The 17518-nt window shown below is 40.2% G+C and overlaps 1 pseudogene; it reads right to left on the bottom strand.

Moving 5' to 3' along the window:
- Positions 1-1835: 1835 nt before the first annotated feature.
- On the bottom strand, positions 1836-13496 carry LOC117967220 (myosin-13-like; annotated as a pseudogene).
- Positions 13497-17518: the final 4022 nt, after the last annotated feature.

Here is a 17518-nt window from a genome sequence, read left to right on the forward strand (position 1 = left end):
ATATCTTGATTTTAATAGAACGTATCCTTTATAAAAGTTTCCCAAGGTAGATGAGCAGTTTCCCCCATCCTTTTTCCCACATACATCAATGTTTTCTGTTAATGGAAAATGTGGATAAAGAAATAAATATTTTCTTCGACATAAACGATTATTTTGTTAATTGACAATCTATTGGTATCTTTATAATTATGGACATTTACTACCTCGCTTGGTAAATGTTTACTGGTAAAATTTAAGATTGACCAGATCAGGTTATATATATATATATATATATATTACTTATTTCTTAGCAGACACCCTTATCCAGGGCGACTTACAATCGTAAGCAAATACATTTCAAGTGTTACAATACAAGTAATACAATAAGAGCAAGAAATACAATAACTTTTGTTCAAGCAAAGTACAAGTGTGACAAACCACAATTCAATAATACAGCAGATAATAGTGATAGTTACATCAGGATATGATTAAATAGTGATAGTTACATCAGGATGTGATTAAATACAACGTACTACAGGTTAAACACTTGGCAGATTACAGTATTCTGAAGTACAGGATTAAATGCAGTAAAAAGGGGGCAGATACGAGCAAAATGAAGCATATTTAAATGAAGGGTGATAGTGTCCCAGGGTACAAACAGAGGAGTTCCACAGGTGCTGTTTGAAGAGGTGAGTCTTATATATATATGGAAAATGATTGACCCAAGGGAAGACTATTGTTACCGCTATAATGCTATACTATACTATAATGCCTGAAGCGGCAGTACATATGTAATATATTGTGAGTCCAGGCTGGATAGCAGATATGACTTTATATACCGTAAAGCCCTAAATATTTGTGAGTCTTTTATTATGTGTTAACATTTTTGGCACACATATCTTAGTGCTGTACATATAATGAAGTAATACACTACTACCAGTGCAGCAGGATGCCAACATTTCTGAAGCAAAATTGGTTTCATGGGTGTGATTCGCCAAATATTCTGGTCGTAAATATTTATGGCTTTACAGTATTATGTTTAAATATAGCTGATACAGCATAAGTAAATAAGTAAATAGTCAATAAATAACAGAAAATGCTTCTGAAGTTCATACAGCAAGTTTTTTTCTTTCTTTGTGTGTTTCGTAATTCATTTTCTGTCGTTTAGCAGTTTTTTTTATTTGATCTTTTTTCACAATTCTTTTTTTATAATTATTTATTTCTTAGCAGACGCCCTTATCCAGGGTGACTTACAATTGTTACAAGATAACACATTATTTTTACATACAATTCCCCATTTATACAGTTGGGTTTTTACTGGAGCAATCTAGGTAAAGTACCTTGCTCAAGGGTACAGCAGCAGTGTCCCCCACCTGGTCAAGAGTCCAGAGCCCTGACCACTACTCCACACTGCTGCCCTCTTGGTGTTTTGGAGTGGAGGTGGACACTGTGTTTTATTTTGGTTGTTTTTTTCCTGTCACTCAGGGCAGACACGCTGTTTGAGCAGAAAAGACGTGAAGAATAAAAATAAATTCAACAACGTCTCGGATTTCAGTAATGTGTTCAAGGTGTCAGAGAGGGGTGGATAATGCGCACAAATGTCTTTCTTTAGCGTTTCCAAACCGCCAAAAAATACATTATCTGAAGTGACAAAGTCGGGGTGAGGGAGGTTTTTTTTCCTGTTTTGCTATCTTCCCGTTCAGTTAATTGTTCTTCATCCAAATCGGCATGTCTGATTACAGCTTTGGGATTTTTGTGGGTAATTGGTCACTCGGTTTCATACTTACAGCATCTGTAACGGTAAGCACGATGGATACCGATACTTTAAATTCTGTGAGGCAGCGCAGCGGTTTAGAGTACATGACAAGGCTCCAACTGTCCTTATCCATCCAATATGGACAGCTGGAACCTTGCTCCACCAATCACATTGCTTGTTTTACATTCCATTGCCAGCCCTGGATTATAAATATATACACATGTGCTCTTCCGGGTCCTAATGTCCTTCTTGTCTATGGTATATAGCAGAGGTGGTCAAACTGGGCGACGCACGCTTTGAGAGAACAGAGAAAAAGTAAAAATAAATCAAATAAACAGAGCCGATATCTTATTTGTGTTTTCAGTATTCATTTGTCTTAATTATTCTTTCTTCTCTCCCGTTGTCTCTGTTCTGTTTCTTTGATCCTGCATGTTCACCTGGTGAGTTTAATCCCTGTAAAAATTCAAAAGTACACACAGCTTTTATACAAAAAAAACAAAACATTGGAGATCTTCAAGGGAAGAGCTTGTCAAAAAGGTGTCTTTTTATGTGGTGTATTTGGTGAAACCTGGTCAGTTATTGTATTTTGCTTCATAATAGCTGAATATATTTTATTTGAAGTGCGTATAGATACAGTATAAACAGAAATATTTGGAGAGCACCGTAGTATTGCATTTAAAGTTTAACACACTGTACCGTACAATAACAACTACACAGAAACGGTGCCGCCTCTGCAATATTCCGTCCTTTGTTGTTTATTGTGCTGCCATCAAGAGATCACAACTGCACAGAGGAAGTGCAGGATTCTGTTATAATGTTCGAGGTTTTTGTTTTTCTAAACAATGCTAGTATTTAAAATGTCTTGCTCATATATGCATTTTGAACATGATTCGGGGTCTGCTGTTCAGAATGCAGAGCACTAATCCCTGCATCGTGGGCCCCTGTGTGGAATCTGACGGGTCAATTTACACAGTGTGGGTTTTGGCTCCCATATAAAGCTGCATATCATTTCAAACTATGTAAAGAAATGCTGAACACACCAATCCCGATGAAAGCTATCCGCTGTTAAAAAATACTGCGGCTTCATGTTTCATTTTCCTCTACTGCTTGACGTCTGCTGAAGTGGTTCTTGTTCCAATTCATTAATACTGAGATTTTAATCTAAGTGTGTGTTAGGGAGCCTGCTGCAGTTATATCCAAGTTTGTTGTTCGTTGTTTGTTTTTGTTGAAAAAACGAACCCGTTTGTTTTTCGTTGTTCAGTTTTTGAATAAAGGAAATCAGCGGGGGGGGGGGGGGGGGTTCGACTCTCAAATAATGAAAAAACAAACGTGTTACAAATGAAATGATAAATTCCATTGGGACGGGTAAGGTATTGTGACTGAAGGACCGGGAGAGAGACCGAGACGGAGCCGGGAGGGAGAGCCAGCGGCAGCGGCGCATAGTGCTCTTCAGCGGGCGGGCGAGCGAGCGGAGACCCGAAGGCTCCTATCAGAGCTGCACCTGGACTCGAGTTTTTAACACTAAACACTTGGAAAGACTGCAACTTAACTGCGGTGATTCTCGTTTCCGCTCCCACATTATAATCTCTTAACATGCTTCGGAAACTCCTGGCGCAGCGTCGCCAGATCTCACTGGAGTGCGAACATATCCGAACATAAAACACAGCAGCCTCGGTTTTGGGTCTGATGACATCCGTCATTATTATTATTATTATTATTATTATTATTATTATTATTATTATTATTATTATTATTAATAACTCCTGTGCAGTAATTCATGTGTAACAGGGTTAGGCTTTCTTTACACTTTATTTTGTATTGGTCATTTAAAATGTGTCGCTTTTTTATTGCACTTTGATTATTTTATATCGATATGTTATATCGATACGTGTGAATGGGTGTAAGGAAATCGCGTTGCAATTGATTAATTAGTCAAATTATTGGTAGCTGGATACTATATAAAGCTCCGTTAAGAAGAAGGAGGAGAGAGCTGGGAGGACCTCCGTAGAACGAGCAGTGCGTGAGCATGGATGCGGGGCTGGGAAGTAGGAGCGCCGGCAGGGGTTTTGGAGAAACTGCTTCTTTGTGTTTGAGGTTTATGAACTGTAGCGTATACTGGCGGGGGGGAGGGGGGTGTATCCGAATATAGCGATTGGAGCTCATGTTGCCGCTGGTGCTCCATTCCTAGCCCGGGACCGGCTCTGCCTGTAGGGAGAGCTCTAGAATGGCTCCTATGTGATTGTTTATCCTGTACAGTAAAAATCAATTTCCTTTCTTTTGATAGCTGTGAGAATGGGGTTATTTAGTCAATGGAATACGTGCCCGATGCTCGGTATCTGAACTCCACTGGAGGTGAGATTGAGGACTCGCTAGGTTTTGTTTAGTTGGAACACCGAGTTACTTTGATTTGAATACATTTTGTTGACTGAGTCCTCATCCACATCTCCAGTTCACCAATGCAATTAACTAGTGATGGGGAAAAGCGAAGTCTCCAGAACCATGAATCGTTTGGTTCATAAAAAGATGCACTGAGCCGAAGCGCTCCTTGCTCTTCAGTGCCATCTCCTGGTAGATCTGCACAACGCAATACATTAAATAAAGAAAGCCCACTGTCTCCCAGAGAAAGCATTTCGTGAAGCGGACAATTACACTAATGCTCAGAGAAGGCAATGTGTTATTTAATGACATGTCATACACTTTTGACAACAATATCAAGCAATTTCCATTGACAATCTCGACCCAGGGGACTTTATTCGACCTGAAAAAACAAACAAGGACCAGGGGTCACACATGGAGATTAGATAAAGGGGCATTCAGAACAGAAAATAGGAGGCACTTTTTTACACAGAGAATTGTGAGGGTCTGGAACCAACTCCCCAGTAATGTTGTTGAAGCTGACACCCTGGGATCCTTCAAGAAGCTGCTTGATGAGATTCTGGGATCAATAAGCTGCTAACAACCAAACGAGCAAGATGGGCTGAATGGGGTCTCTTCTCGTTTGGAAACTCTTATGTTATTTAAAAAATATATATATTTTTCGCGGTTAATTGGGCATGTATAATTTAAACAATCGTCTCAGTGTAAAGGAGCATGTCAGTGTTTTTGTTTTTTTTTTCTAGACAGCCCTGTCGTTGTTTATTTTTTTTCAAAATTGCCCGGAGTGTATATTTTGCATATCAACCACACATGCGATTAACCAATAAAAACCTTCTTAAATAATTGCACTAGAAATAGAAAAGTGTTGTCCAATCGAAAACAAGCTCTAGTTGCTTGAAATAAGTTGCTTGTAATTTGATGAGACTGCAGCAACCGTAGCGTGTAAGATGGCGTGGTAAGTAGGATAGGATATTTTGATTCGTGCTTGCAAGCAGATTCTTCACTGGAGCATGTAGTCTATCTCTAGCTATAGATTAGCGAAGAGAAGGGAGGAGAGGAGAGGAGAGGAGAGGAGAGGAGAGGGGAGGGGAGGAGAGGAGAGGGGAGGGGAGGGGAGGAGAGGAGAGGAGAGGAGAGGGGAGGAGAGGGGAGGGGAGGAGGGGAGGGGAGAGGAGAGGGGAGGGGAGGAGAGGAGAGGGGAGGAGAGGGGAGGAGAGGGGAGGAGAGGGGAGGGGAGGAGAGGAGAGGAGAGGGGAGGAGAGGAGAGGGGAGGGGAGGAGGGGAGAGGAGAGGGGAGGGGAGGGGAGGAGAGGAGAGGAGAGGAGAGGAGAGGAGAGGGGAGGGGAGGGTTCGGTTCAAATTCCTGCCGTTTCCATCTTTAAAGAAACGGTGTACTCTACATCCTTTATACACTTATAACTGATCGGAGGATTTTTTTTTTACCAATAATGTTCATAAAGAGCTCTGTTTCTACATACTTAATGCTTTTTTGTTTGTTAATTTGAAAACAATACGTGAAAGTGTCCTTCCTGTCCGCTGCTGCTAAACCCGGTTCTATGAGCTTTGCTTCGTGGCGCTGTTTGCTTGGATTGATTCGTGTCGGGTGGGATCAGCGCAGGCTTCAGTCCCATCGCTAGTGTTAACTGCAACGGCACGTTTCTTTCTTTTTCTTCATACCCTTGTTGTTTCTCTGCAGCCTCTGGAAGTTCAGTTGTCTTTCGTAAAGACAGTGTTTGCAGTGTTCTACTTGTCGTTTTGTATACAGTACAGTACTGTTGCCTGCTGGTTAAATCAAACCCTAAACCCTAGCGCTCAATCCAGTGGTAGATAACGTGCTGGATTAACATTGTCTTATTAAAGTACTACACGTGTCAGACCTGGGGATGGGACAAAAAATCTTCAGAGTTATCAAGAGATTTGAATAATGCAAGTTGGACGTGTGGACCCCACTGTAACTATCTCTGCCCAAGCGGGAGAATGCAGCGGGTGTGTCTCTGTGTGTGAGGGAGTCTACCCAGAACGTTCTGGGGCCGGTTGTACTAAAGGGATCCGATCCCGGATCCGGGCTCAGATGTTGATCTTGATCCTAGTTGCGTTGTACTAAACGGATCAGAGCTCAATCTGGGCTCAAATCTGAGCTCACACCTGATCTTGCTTTTGAGCAGGATCAGAATTTGATCCCACTTTTGAAAAATTGTGGAACTAAACAGATTGAAACAGACATGATTTGACGTTTTAGAAAACATTAAGCAACAATGCATTTAAAAGTAGCTGTAACAGCGCTGTATTAAGATAATATCAATTAGAAAAAAAAAACACTTCGTACAATATTAGTTTGTGTTTAGCTATATCTGACATTTCTGTTTTCAGCGTATAGCTACAAAAAAAATAGATCTGACTGCGTAATGAGGTTTCAATACACACGGCCGTGATTACGGTAACATCTATTAAAACATTTTAGAAGTTAAAAAACAAAACAAAACCAGATACCGGTATTAATATACTCGATCTGTTTTTATAGAATCGCTGAAGTTTTAAATTATACACGTACGGTAGTTGCTTCTGATTCATGTCGTTTAAATTAAACGCACTTCATTTTCTGATATTCGGATTCTTCAATCTCTGCGCCGCGCATATTCGCTTCTCATTGGTCAGTTTCTCTAGTTACGGCTGCGCAGCTGCAGGATCGGATCAAGATTTCGGATCAGTGGAGCCTGATCCTGATCCGCTTAGTACAATGCCTTTTCATGAACCGGCTCCAGTGAGCCCGGAGCTGATCCTGTTTTTTGATCTCGTTAGTACAACCGGCCCCCCTGGAGAGTGGATTAGGAGACAGTGCGGTGATGCAATCACGATTAATATTGACCGATACGTGCAATATAGACCACTGTCAGGATATATATATATATATATATATATATATATATATATATATATATATATATATATACACACACACACACGGTAGGCTGTATGATAATGTATAGTTTTAACAGTTCTCAGCCAGTATTTTTACAGAATGGCTCCGCTCTAACTATGAGTGACACTGAACAGTCTTCATGCGGATTTACAGAACTGCTTGACTAAGCTGTGAGGACAGCGTACTTCAGTTTGCATTGGAATTATACCTGTGGGATATCATTGAAGAATTGAATGAAGGGTCTCGTTCAGTAATTGAGAGCGCGGTCGGGATGATAACCAGCAGACACAGCAGGGGGTCCCCAGGACCGACTTTGAGAAGCCCTGACATAAATGAACCTGTATTTGCTGTAAACCTTGCCTGGGATTGTACAGAAGAGCATTCAACTCGCCAGCAGTGACAAGGACATTAACAAGGAAACATAAACTCAGTGAAAGCGGGAGCGCTGAACTTTGCTGCCATCTAGTTGCTCAGCAGAGAACAGCGTTTCTCTTACTGTGCTCCTATTACACGTACAGCTCTGGCCAAAAGCGTTGCGTCATCAACAGGAATCCCAGGGCAAAAAAACATGCACGCAAATCAATACACTTATCATATATAGTGTTATTCAATCTGTAGTATTTTGCATTTAATCGTATCCTGATGTAACTATCACTGACACTGTTATCTGCTCCAATATTGAATCGTCTGCTAAATAAAGCGTCTGCTAAATAAACAAATAATAATCGTATTTTGTCATACACTTGTACTTACCAGAACTGAAGTCATTGTATTTTATCTTGCTCTTAATTGTATTAATTCTTGAAATGTATTTTTTGTTTACGTCTGTAAGTCGCCCTGGATAAGGGCATCTGCTAAGAAATAAATAATAATAATAATAATAATAATAATAATAATAATAATAATCGTCAGCACAGGCAGTTTTGTTTTCAATTCACGTTAACACACTTGTTGAATAAACCTGCGTCTGGCGTACAGAGGTCAAGGTTTAACGAAGCGCACTGTCGCGTTCATGTTGATAAGTGGCTTGTAGTTTACTTCAGTATCCAGTGCGTTGCTCAACAAGCTGTTTAAAGATGCCGAAAACGATTTAAACATCACCCCTAAAGATCGGATCAATAAGTTTGGCAATAGCCAGTATTTGTTTGTTTAGCAGACTTACAGAGACTAGGGTGTGTGAACTCTGCATCAGCTGCAGAGTCACTTACAACAGCGTCCCACCCGAAAGACGGAGCACAAGGAGGTGAAGTGACTTGCTCCGGGTCACACAGGGGGTCCGTGGGACCTCCTGGTTTCAAGCCACCGGACCACACAGCCTCCAGGTGACAAAGACTAACTCAGAGATAAACTAAGATGCGAATTATCTGATGAGCAGAAGTGTAGGGATACAATACATCACAATGAGCAAGTACAGAAAAAAAAATCATCGTGAGGTTCTTACATGCCTGACTGATTCTGTTTACCTTCCTCAAGAGAGGTCATTATGTGGAATTACTTTCTGTGATTTCTGACTACGACAGCGTGTTATTAAGCAATTGTAAGCAAAAGCAGCAATCTAGTCCAGCGGTTCTCAAACTATGCCGTTCTCAAACAGCTGTCAAGGGAGGCGCGAGCTGTGTGTCCTTTTTTTTTTTTTGGAGGGGTTGAATGATTTGAAAAAAGTTACAAATTCTTACATATTTTAAATGTTTTATATTTAAAAATAACTCAAATAAAATAACGCAAAAAGCCTTTGTTTAACGTGTTAATGTTCCTTAGCAACTGTGATACTTCACACGTACGTTGCGTGGTTCCCCCCCTCCCCACCCCTACCTTAGACTGTACTGTGGTGTGGAGATTTTGAGCCCTTCGATTGAAATAACAAGAAGGGCATAAGTGTACGCTGAGTTATATAAAACACATTTTGGTATATTTTTTTGGGGGGGGGGGGAGGTTCTATTTGTTTGGTTTTTGTCTTTTTGCTTTTTATCTATATGCAAGTAGATTTTATGAGGCCATATTGCACGGTGTAGGGAGGGTAGTTACTGTTTTACACTGTTTGAGAGGGAGGGATTTCTAGTGTGGTAGTACGCTGTGCTTAACCTGACGGGCTGTAGGGGGTGCTATGGTACAGAAGATGGGGTTGGTTACACTGTAGATTTATAGAGTTTTGGTTGGACGCCGGCTTATGTGAATCAATAAAGCATTGTAAAATGGACTTTTGGTGTGTGTGATATAACGATTTTGTCAATCGAGTTACATTGGGATTTATGATGCAGTGGCCAAATGGCCGTTGTCCATATTGTCAATGATCTGTTCTACAATCGCTTGTCAACAGCCACAGTATCCTCGGGTACCTCTAACAAGTTTCAGAACGACTTCATCTCGTGTTCTTGCAGATGCAACACAAGCAGTAGTAGAGGAAGCCAGCTCCGTAGCTGTGAAGTTCACGGTAGATGACACCCCCGGTGTTGGAAACGCAGCTCCGCTGTCGTGTTTACAGGTATGTGACGGACAGTGGCCAGACAGAACGGTTGTTCTGCGAAAATGTGTTGCATTTACTAAAATAAAAACAATAATAAAAAATGCTTTTTAAAAAAGACCAAATTCCTATTAGCCTTATTTATTTTTAGACCGATTGCAAAACAAGAGGAAACACGAATTCTACAGTCATATTGTCGGTGTAGATTCCTGCTGACGTTTTGAAAAACATTGTGAAGCAGAGATCTTGTAGAATGACAGGATTCATGACTCAGAGAGTGTTGAAATCTGCTGTATAAAGGCGGAAGTCCCTTTTAATTGTATGTTGTTTTGATAGCAGTTGAAAAATATTAATATTTAATTGATTTTCAATAAATAACATTACATTTATAAATAGTAACTTCGTTGGTATTGCAATTTCTGTTTAAATAAACAGTATCTAATATATAACCCCATGGACATTAGAGAAACTGTCTGAATCGTGTTTGGTGTTACTCTCTAATATATACTGAGCATCAAAAGAAACTTATCACTTATATTTGGATAAAATTTACTAGATGTGATCAAAAAATGACAAACTCTGTTTTAGAGCAGGTGCAGTGACTTTTTATTGTGCTGATTAACAACTGACATCACGAAGATGCTGCAGAATGATCTGTGGATCTCGGGCAGGTGTTGTGACTCTTGATCTCCCGGTTCGTGGCCTGTGATTGACAGAGTGTGTCTGGTTATATCGTCTCACCAGGTTTGAAATCGCTGGCTGTGAGCACCCAAGACGGCGAGCCACGCTGCCCTAGTCCAGCCTCCAACATGACGCTGCTCTCCGGACAGACGTTTTTTTCTTTGATTTCTTTATTGCTTTTACTCGAGCTTGCAATTCAACACCTGAAATCACTCCATATCCAGCGTCCAGTCAACTGTCTCACTAATTAGGTGATAAGCTGCTTTAGTCATAGTCACTCAAGCGTGTCGTGGTCAAGGATGAATGATCGAGTGATTAAAAAGAAACAAAAAACATTTAGATACCTTCTTTTTTCGAAAATAAATGTTATAACAGTGATTATTTTGATGCTTGGTATATATATGTATGTATGTGTGTGTATGGACCCGGCTGATTTACCATTCACAGAGAAGAAACAGCTGCTTGGGTTTGTGTGGGTCGCTGTGCTGCACTCTAAAGTAGAGCAGCCATGAAATTCATCTCATACATGTCTTATGTCGATTATGTCTTCCTTGGTGGGCGAATTGGACAGTAGGGGTCGCCACACTGCACTGAGGTGAACTACCCAGCCAGTTTCCTCCCTCTGTCTGGTTCAAAACCCAGTATATCACTTCAGCTCGGTCACAGCGGAATTGGAACCGACATGGCGTGACGTACCCTGCACTCTAAAAGCAGTACCTTTTCTAGCCACTAGAGGGGGTTATCTCCAATTTATAACAGCTATGAGATATTTCTGTACATACGTCTCTCAAATTAATTAGAATTTTTACATTTTAAACAATTAAAAAAAAACAATTTGGTGGGTAAACATAGTAATCATGTGACAAAAAAAAATCACAATTACATTATGAAACCTGCTGAATAACGTTTCGTTAACATATTGTATTACCCAACAGAGAACTGAGTTTATCAGCCACTGAAACCAAACACAACATCGTGTTTACGACTCCTGGGGCCGGTTGTACTAAAGGGATCAAAAAACAGGATCGGATCCGGGCTCACTGGAGCCGGATCATAAAAAGGCATTGTACTAAGCAGATCAGGATCAAGCTCCACTGATCCGAAATCTTGATCCGATCTTGTAGCTGCGCAGCCGTAACCAGAGAAACTGACCAATGAGAAGCGAATATGCGCGGCGCAGAGATTGAAGATTCTGAATGTCAGAAAATGAAGTGCGTTTAATTTAAACGACATGAATCAGAAGCAACTACCGTACGTGTATAATTTAAAACTTCAGCGATTCTATAAAAACAGATCGAGTATATTAGCTGCAGCGTCGGTTCAAGGCAAATTATCAACACATTTTAAGCAAATGTAATCAAGTGCTGACAGACAGCTGCAACTGGAAAATGTCGCGGACTTGGGGAGATTGAGGCTGTAAAAGGTAAACTTAAGTTATTGAGAAAAAAGGAATTTGGGGGGGGGGGGATGATATGTACTTAAAAAAACTACAACGTCAAATCGAATTATTTATTTAATTGTAATCGATACCATGAGAACGCCAGTATGACTTTGTCAACACAGAAAACGTAAAAATATTATTTATGAAACCTCATTACACAGTTAGGTCTATCTTTTTCTGTAGCTATACGCTGAAAACAGAAATGTCAGCTATAGCTAAACACAAACAAATATTGTACAAAGTTTTTTTTTTCTAATTGATATTATCTTAATACAGTACTGTTACAGCTACTTTTAAATGCCTTGTTTGCTTAATGTTTTCTAAAACGTTAAATCATGTCTGTTTCAATCTGTTTAGTTCCACAATTTTTCAAAAGTGGGATCAAGTTCTGATCCTGCTCAAAAGCAAGATCAGGTTTGAGCTCAGATTGAGCACTGATCCGTTTAGTACAACGCAACTAGGATCAAGATCAACATATGAGCCCGAATCCGGGATCGGATCCCTTTAGTACAACCAGCCCCAGGTAATGTTGGTTGTGTATACTGGTTAAAATCAATAGAATAGCTTACTAGGAGATTTGCATGTCTTGAAAAACAATGCATGTTCATCTAATGTCTGATTCTCAACAGTAATGCAAAAGCAATGGCGCTATCTCTGCATGATTTCTGCAGGCTCTCACAATAGCGTCTCGCAAGGCTGCCTTTCATGTCTTGTTAGCTGCTTATACAAGAGGTGCTTGTAAATCAGTTACCTTCAGTGCCGTCTGGTTCAGCCTGCTCCTCACGCTGCTTCTGCTTGAACTTCATGTTACCGTAGTGCATCACCGCACCAGTGATTTTGTAGATGCCCAATTTCTCTTCATTGTTGAACCCAAGAATGTCAATGGCAGACTGGATAGCAAAAACAACATGAGGCGCATCAACACCAAAAAGGGTAACAAAATCATTAAAGGAAGCTAATCATGATCTGATAGAAGATATGGTAGCTCCTTTCTTCTTTCAGCTGAAACGTGACTCTGGATTTTTCCAGCAAGTCTGTGATGAATAAGTATTACGGTCAGAATTGTAAATGTCTTTAAACAAGACACAGATGGAAAAGAGATACTACAGCAGAAAAAAGAAACTTACAGGTCTCAATGTCAGCGGAGGCCAGTTTTCCTGTGGCTCCGAAGTGAATTCTGATAAATTTACCCTGAATGAAAATAAAATGAAATCATGTCACGTTGGTGTTCACAGTCTTTCCTGCACCAGATTCTCCACTGAGTAAAAGAGAAAAGATTTCTGGAGAGGATCATTTTGTAATAATATAGGTTTGATTTCTTACTACCTACCAGTAAGCATGAACTGATAGGCATTGTCAGAGACAGAGAAGATGTGTGGGGGAGCCTCCATACGCTTCTTGCCTCTGTATGCATTAACACAAGACTGGTCGTACACTGGAAGCCACTTGTATGGATTCACAGTAGCACAAAACAGCCCGGAGTAAGTCTGAAATTGTGAACATATGAAATGCAGTTGAGTCATAATAAAAAGAACCTTTTCAATGTGTTGATTTACTCGGTGCAAACACACTCACGTAGATCATCCATGCTGCAAAACGCTCTTTGAGGTTATACAGCACAGTGGCTTCATTGAGGTGGGTCATCATGGCCATGTCCTCAATCTTATCGTACTTGGGGGGGTTCATGGGCAAGACATCGTCCTCTTTAACAGTGACGGTCTGAAAAGGAAAGTTAGTTAGCAGCGGCAAAGCAGCGTGGAAGTGGTTCTTGTGAACAGCGAAACAGCGTTCAACAGCAACGCAACTTCTAAGCTGTGACTTACTTCCCCAGCTTCAGTTATCAGGTGCAAAGCGCAGTGTGTTTTATTAAATCATAGCGTGAAGTGGACAGGAGCTACAAGCACAATACACAGTGTGGTGCAGTTACACTGTGCACCTTTCCTGACATACATCTATCACTTACAACTGACCAATTCAGTGTGTTTATGCTTCAAGCAGACTTCGTAAAGGCTAGAAACTGATTTTGTGCTGCTTGTAGATTTTAATATGGATCAGTTTTACAGGGATTTGCAGCACAGTTGAGAAAGCAGAAAGTGTTTTAGAAAGTTGTTTTTCTTTTAGCGACATGGGAAGTGTGTGCTTACTCACTAAGGGGAAGATCTACATTAATCTCCACACTACAAGTTATACCGTTCTGAAATAAAACATTCCCAGTCTATTCTGTAGCTTCCTAAAACACCTTCACTTGAAGACTCAGTCCTGCTGTTAAATACAAATAAAAAGACACTCCTAGAGTATTCTTTGGACTGTGTGACTCCCCCTGCACACTGTGCCACAGTGTCTTTGTTAAAAAATAATAGTAGATAACTAAAAACACACAATGCTTACAGTAGAAAGGCACGGAGTTAGAATGCGGAAGCCTCAGCACCAATAAAGCTGCCTGAACGGCAATACATCACGCGGAGGACGTTTCTTATTTTTCATAAGACAGAAGTCATCTCGTGCAAGAGGCTTCCGGCCGCACAAACGCCCCAAACGATCTGTGCACTAAACCAAAGTGAAACAGCACAGCCTCAACACTGCTCAACAGATACAGACAGTTACCCTCCAGACACTTACCAGAGTATGGATGTTCTAGGACCAGTGCTGGAGGCTCGCTCGGGCTCTGCTTTTATCAGGAGCTTTTCTGCCACTCCAGCAAAACTGCCAGCTGTATTTGGTCATGTAGCTTTGCTCCTATATTGCATTATAGATATCAGTTCCACTTTGTCAGGAGGCTAGCATATGGCATTCCATAATCTATTACTAACATGTGCTGATGTTGTATAACTAGTCACAGTGCCTACTGTTATCTTGCTGTCAGCAAACTCAATGTATAGACTTTGAATGTGATTTGATAGACTGGTCAGATTGGATCAAACTGCAACTAAAATCTGCAGGACTGTGGCTGCCATACAACTCCTGCAGACCTTCACTGTAACCATGGGCTCTTAATTGTGTTTCCCATTATGATTTTGTACACTGATTGGTTTCTTTCTTTTTACACATTGATGTTAATACAACTTAACCAGGGTATTTGAGCAGTTTTCCCCCATGTGTCTTTCTGTCTAGGTATGCATTGTAAAACACAGAGATGTATGGTAAAGCTTATTAAAAACAAATAGCATGGTATTACTTTTATAAGGGGTCCTAAAAACAATGTATTAAAAACGACGCTGCGGTTATGAGGAGGACGTGATCCAAATGCCGTTTTGAAGTATTCATTTGCATATTCGTTTGCTTCCCTTCACTGTTTTACTCCCACCACACTCGATTAACGTGAATGTCAGATTATTCAGTCTCAGCTGTTCCATATTTGACCTGATTGGATGTTTGCATTAGCTCCAGTTTTGAAAACGAGCATTGCTCACAGCGTTAGTTACTTGGCTTGTTAATGGCCTGAAAATAGATTGTTGTTTCAGTTAAATCAGTCAAAAGCAGGAGCCGCAAAGGGCTTTGCGAGTAGAAGAAATGAACCTGCCCCTGTTGAAAATCGAAACGTTAAGTGGCAATAAATAAATAAATAAAAATGACATTGAAATGATATGCAGCTCTGTGTATCTGACCCCAAACCCTCACTGTGTAAATGGACCTGTCCGATTCCACACAGGGGAGCTGTGCTCTGTATTCCTGCAGGGATGAAATTGTAACCAGCTACACTTACAAATAGTTATTATTAAAATGATTACACAGTTTACATTCAAAATATTCTGTAACTGTCCATCATCAACAAGACAGAAATAAAAATAATAATTCTGTGTCTTCCCCTGCTTGGGAATCCACACATTGTAAAAACCTCCCTAGTTTGCCATTTCTGAATGGATTTCCTGACCCCCCACCCTCTCCCCTGTTCTTCTGGAGCACAAGGAGAAGCTTTGACAGCTTGCTGGGCTCTTCCTTTAATGAGTGTGTTTTTTGGCAGTGGAAGCAAGGAGCTCCCTGTGGTGAAGCACAGCCTGGATCCAAGATGTCAGCCCTTCCTGAATGATATACTGTTGTGCTTATAGCGGCCAAAACTACCAACGCGTAAAACCTGTCACATTCCACATAGCAGTTCACGATGCAGAGATAAGCCTCTTCATTCCTACAGGCATGACAAGCATGAGAGTCTGAACAGCTGGCTCTGAATCAACAGCATAGTGTGTGTGTGCGTGCAGGTTTTGCATTATGTAGAATGTTTGGATTGAGACAATACAAAAAATATAATACAACAAAACCTACATGAACATAATTTAGATATTTTATTTAACATCATGTAATCAAATAAACTATCACATGATATCTTCAAAATAAGTCTACCTAGTTGTACAGTAGTATTTTATATTAGATTTCTGAATTGTCACATTTTTTCAATTTGTGTGTTTTCCGTTAAGTAGATGGAAAACTACAAAGCGGTGTGTAATTCAATATGTTAACATTACATTATTCAACAGCTTTCATTCCACTTTATGAAGCAAGTTAATTCTATAGGGGGATGCAAAACTTTTGGGCATACCTGTAGATATGAATCCCTTTAAATGCATCTATCAACCCCAACACATATACCAATGACAGACAGCTAGAACTGAAGAGCAGCTCCTGAACTCAGACCAAAGCCCCCTAACACACACTTACATTAAAAACACAGTAATCATTAATTGCAACAAGAAGCTCTTAAGGAACGATGACAGACAGCCAGCAGAAGAGGAGAATGAAACATGAAGCCGCAGTATTTTTATCAGCGGATAGCTTTCATCGGGATTGGTGTGTTCAGCATTTCTTTACAGAGTTTGAAATGATATGCAGCTCTGTGTATGGGAGCCAAAACTCTCACTGTGTAAATTGACCTGTCAGATTCCACACAGGGGTCCACGATGCAGGGATAAAATGGCTTGGACAAATTAAGTGCTGTGATTGGCTTAACAAGATCACATGACCGTGCTGCATGAATATTGTCTTACCACACGGCTATGACATCACAGACCAACTTACTTACCTGATCTATTAATATTACTACACTTTAACAGTAACAATTATCTAAACAGTGTTTCTGTAGGTAAAACTGTCACCATACAACTGAAACAGCATTTAAAATCAGTCGACAGTCTGTTTTTTCATCTCTGTCACTAAGAAAGAAAATTGGCAAATATCCTGTGGTATTTGAGGCCATTGCACACTGGATCCGATAACGCATCAGAATTTAACGTGCGTCTAAACAGAAAAAAAACCCGATCACGCACATTCCCCATCTATCTGATCCGATTTGATATGCGTTAAAAATGACACTGACCAATGAAAAACGACTGGGAAGACACATGGGTTCCGATTGTGTGTGCCTCCAAACAGAAATCCAACAAAGATTACAAAGACTTTGTTAAAAAAAGAGCACATATGTAAAGACATTGCCGTGGACTTGGGCATGAATGACATGTATTATAAAACATGAAAACGGGGGGTTTGTGCAGTACAGGTTATTACAAGCATATACTTTTTATTTCAATTGTAGTCGAGGAAGTAAACAAACAACTAACCTGGAGACACACATGAGAGAAAGAAGCATGAAAGGGGTGAGCAGTCAGAAAAGAGGGGCAGGACATGAAAGGGATGGAAAGTATGTTCGGTGGCTCATTGCTAGCTTCCTAACTATGTATATATATAAAAAATTAATATTGGTCATATGGTTCCTGATGCTATGACAACCGTGTTGTGTGATATCATGTTTTTTTTTTATGTATTGCGTAACAACATTATTGTAGTCTAGTAGAAAGGTAATAATTAGCAAGCGTTTTCCATCCACGTTTGCTGATCATTAAGTTTATATTACATTTAACATTTGTGTCAAAGTTATGTAAAATTTAACAGAATTGTATTTCTTTTTATTAAAAC

The sequence above is a fragment of the Acipenser ruthenus genome, chromosome 57 (genome assembly GCF_902713425.1).
Source record: "Acipenser ruthenus chromosome 57, fAciRut3.2 maternal haplotype, whole genome shotgun sequence".
NCBI classification, from domain to species: domain Eukaryota; kingdom Metazoa; phylum Chordata; class Actinopteri; order Acipenseriformes; family Acipenseridae; genus Acipenser; species Acipenser ruthenus.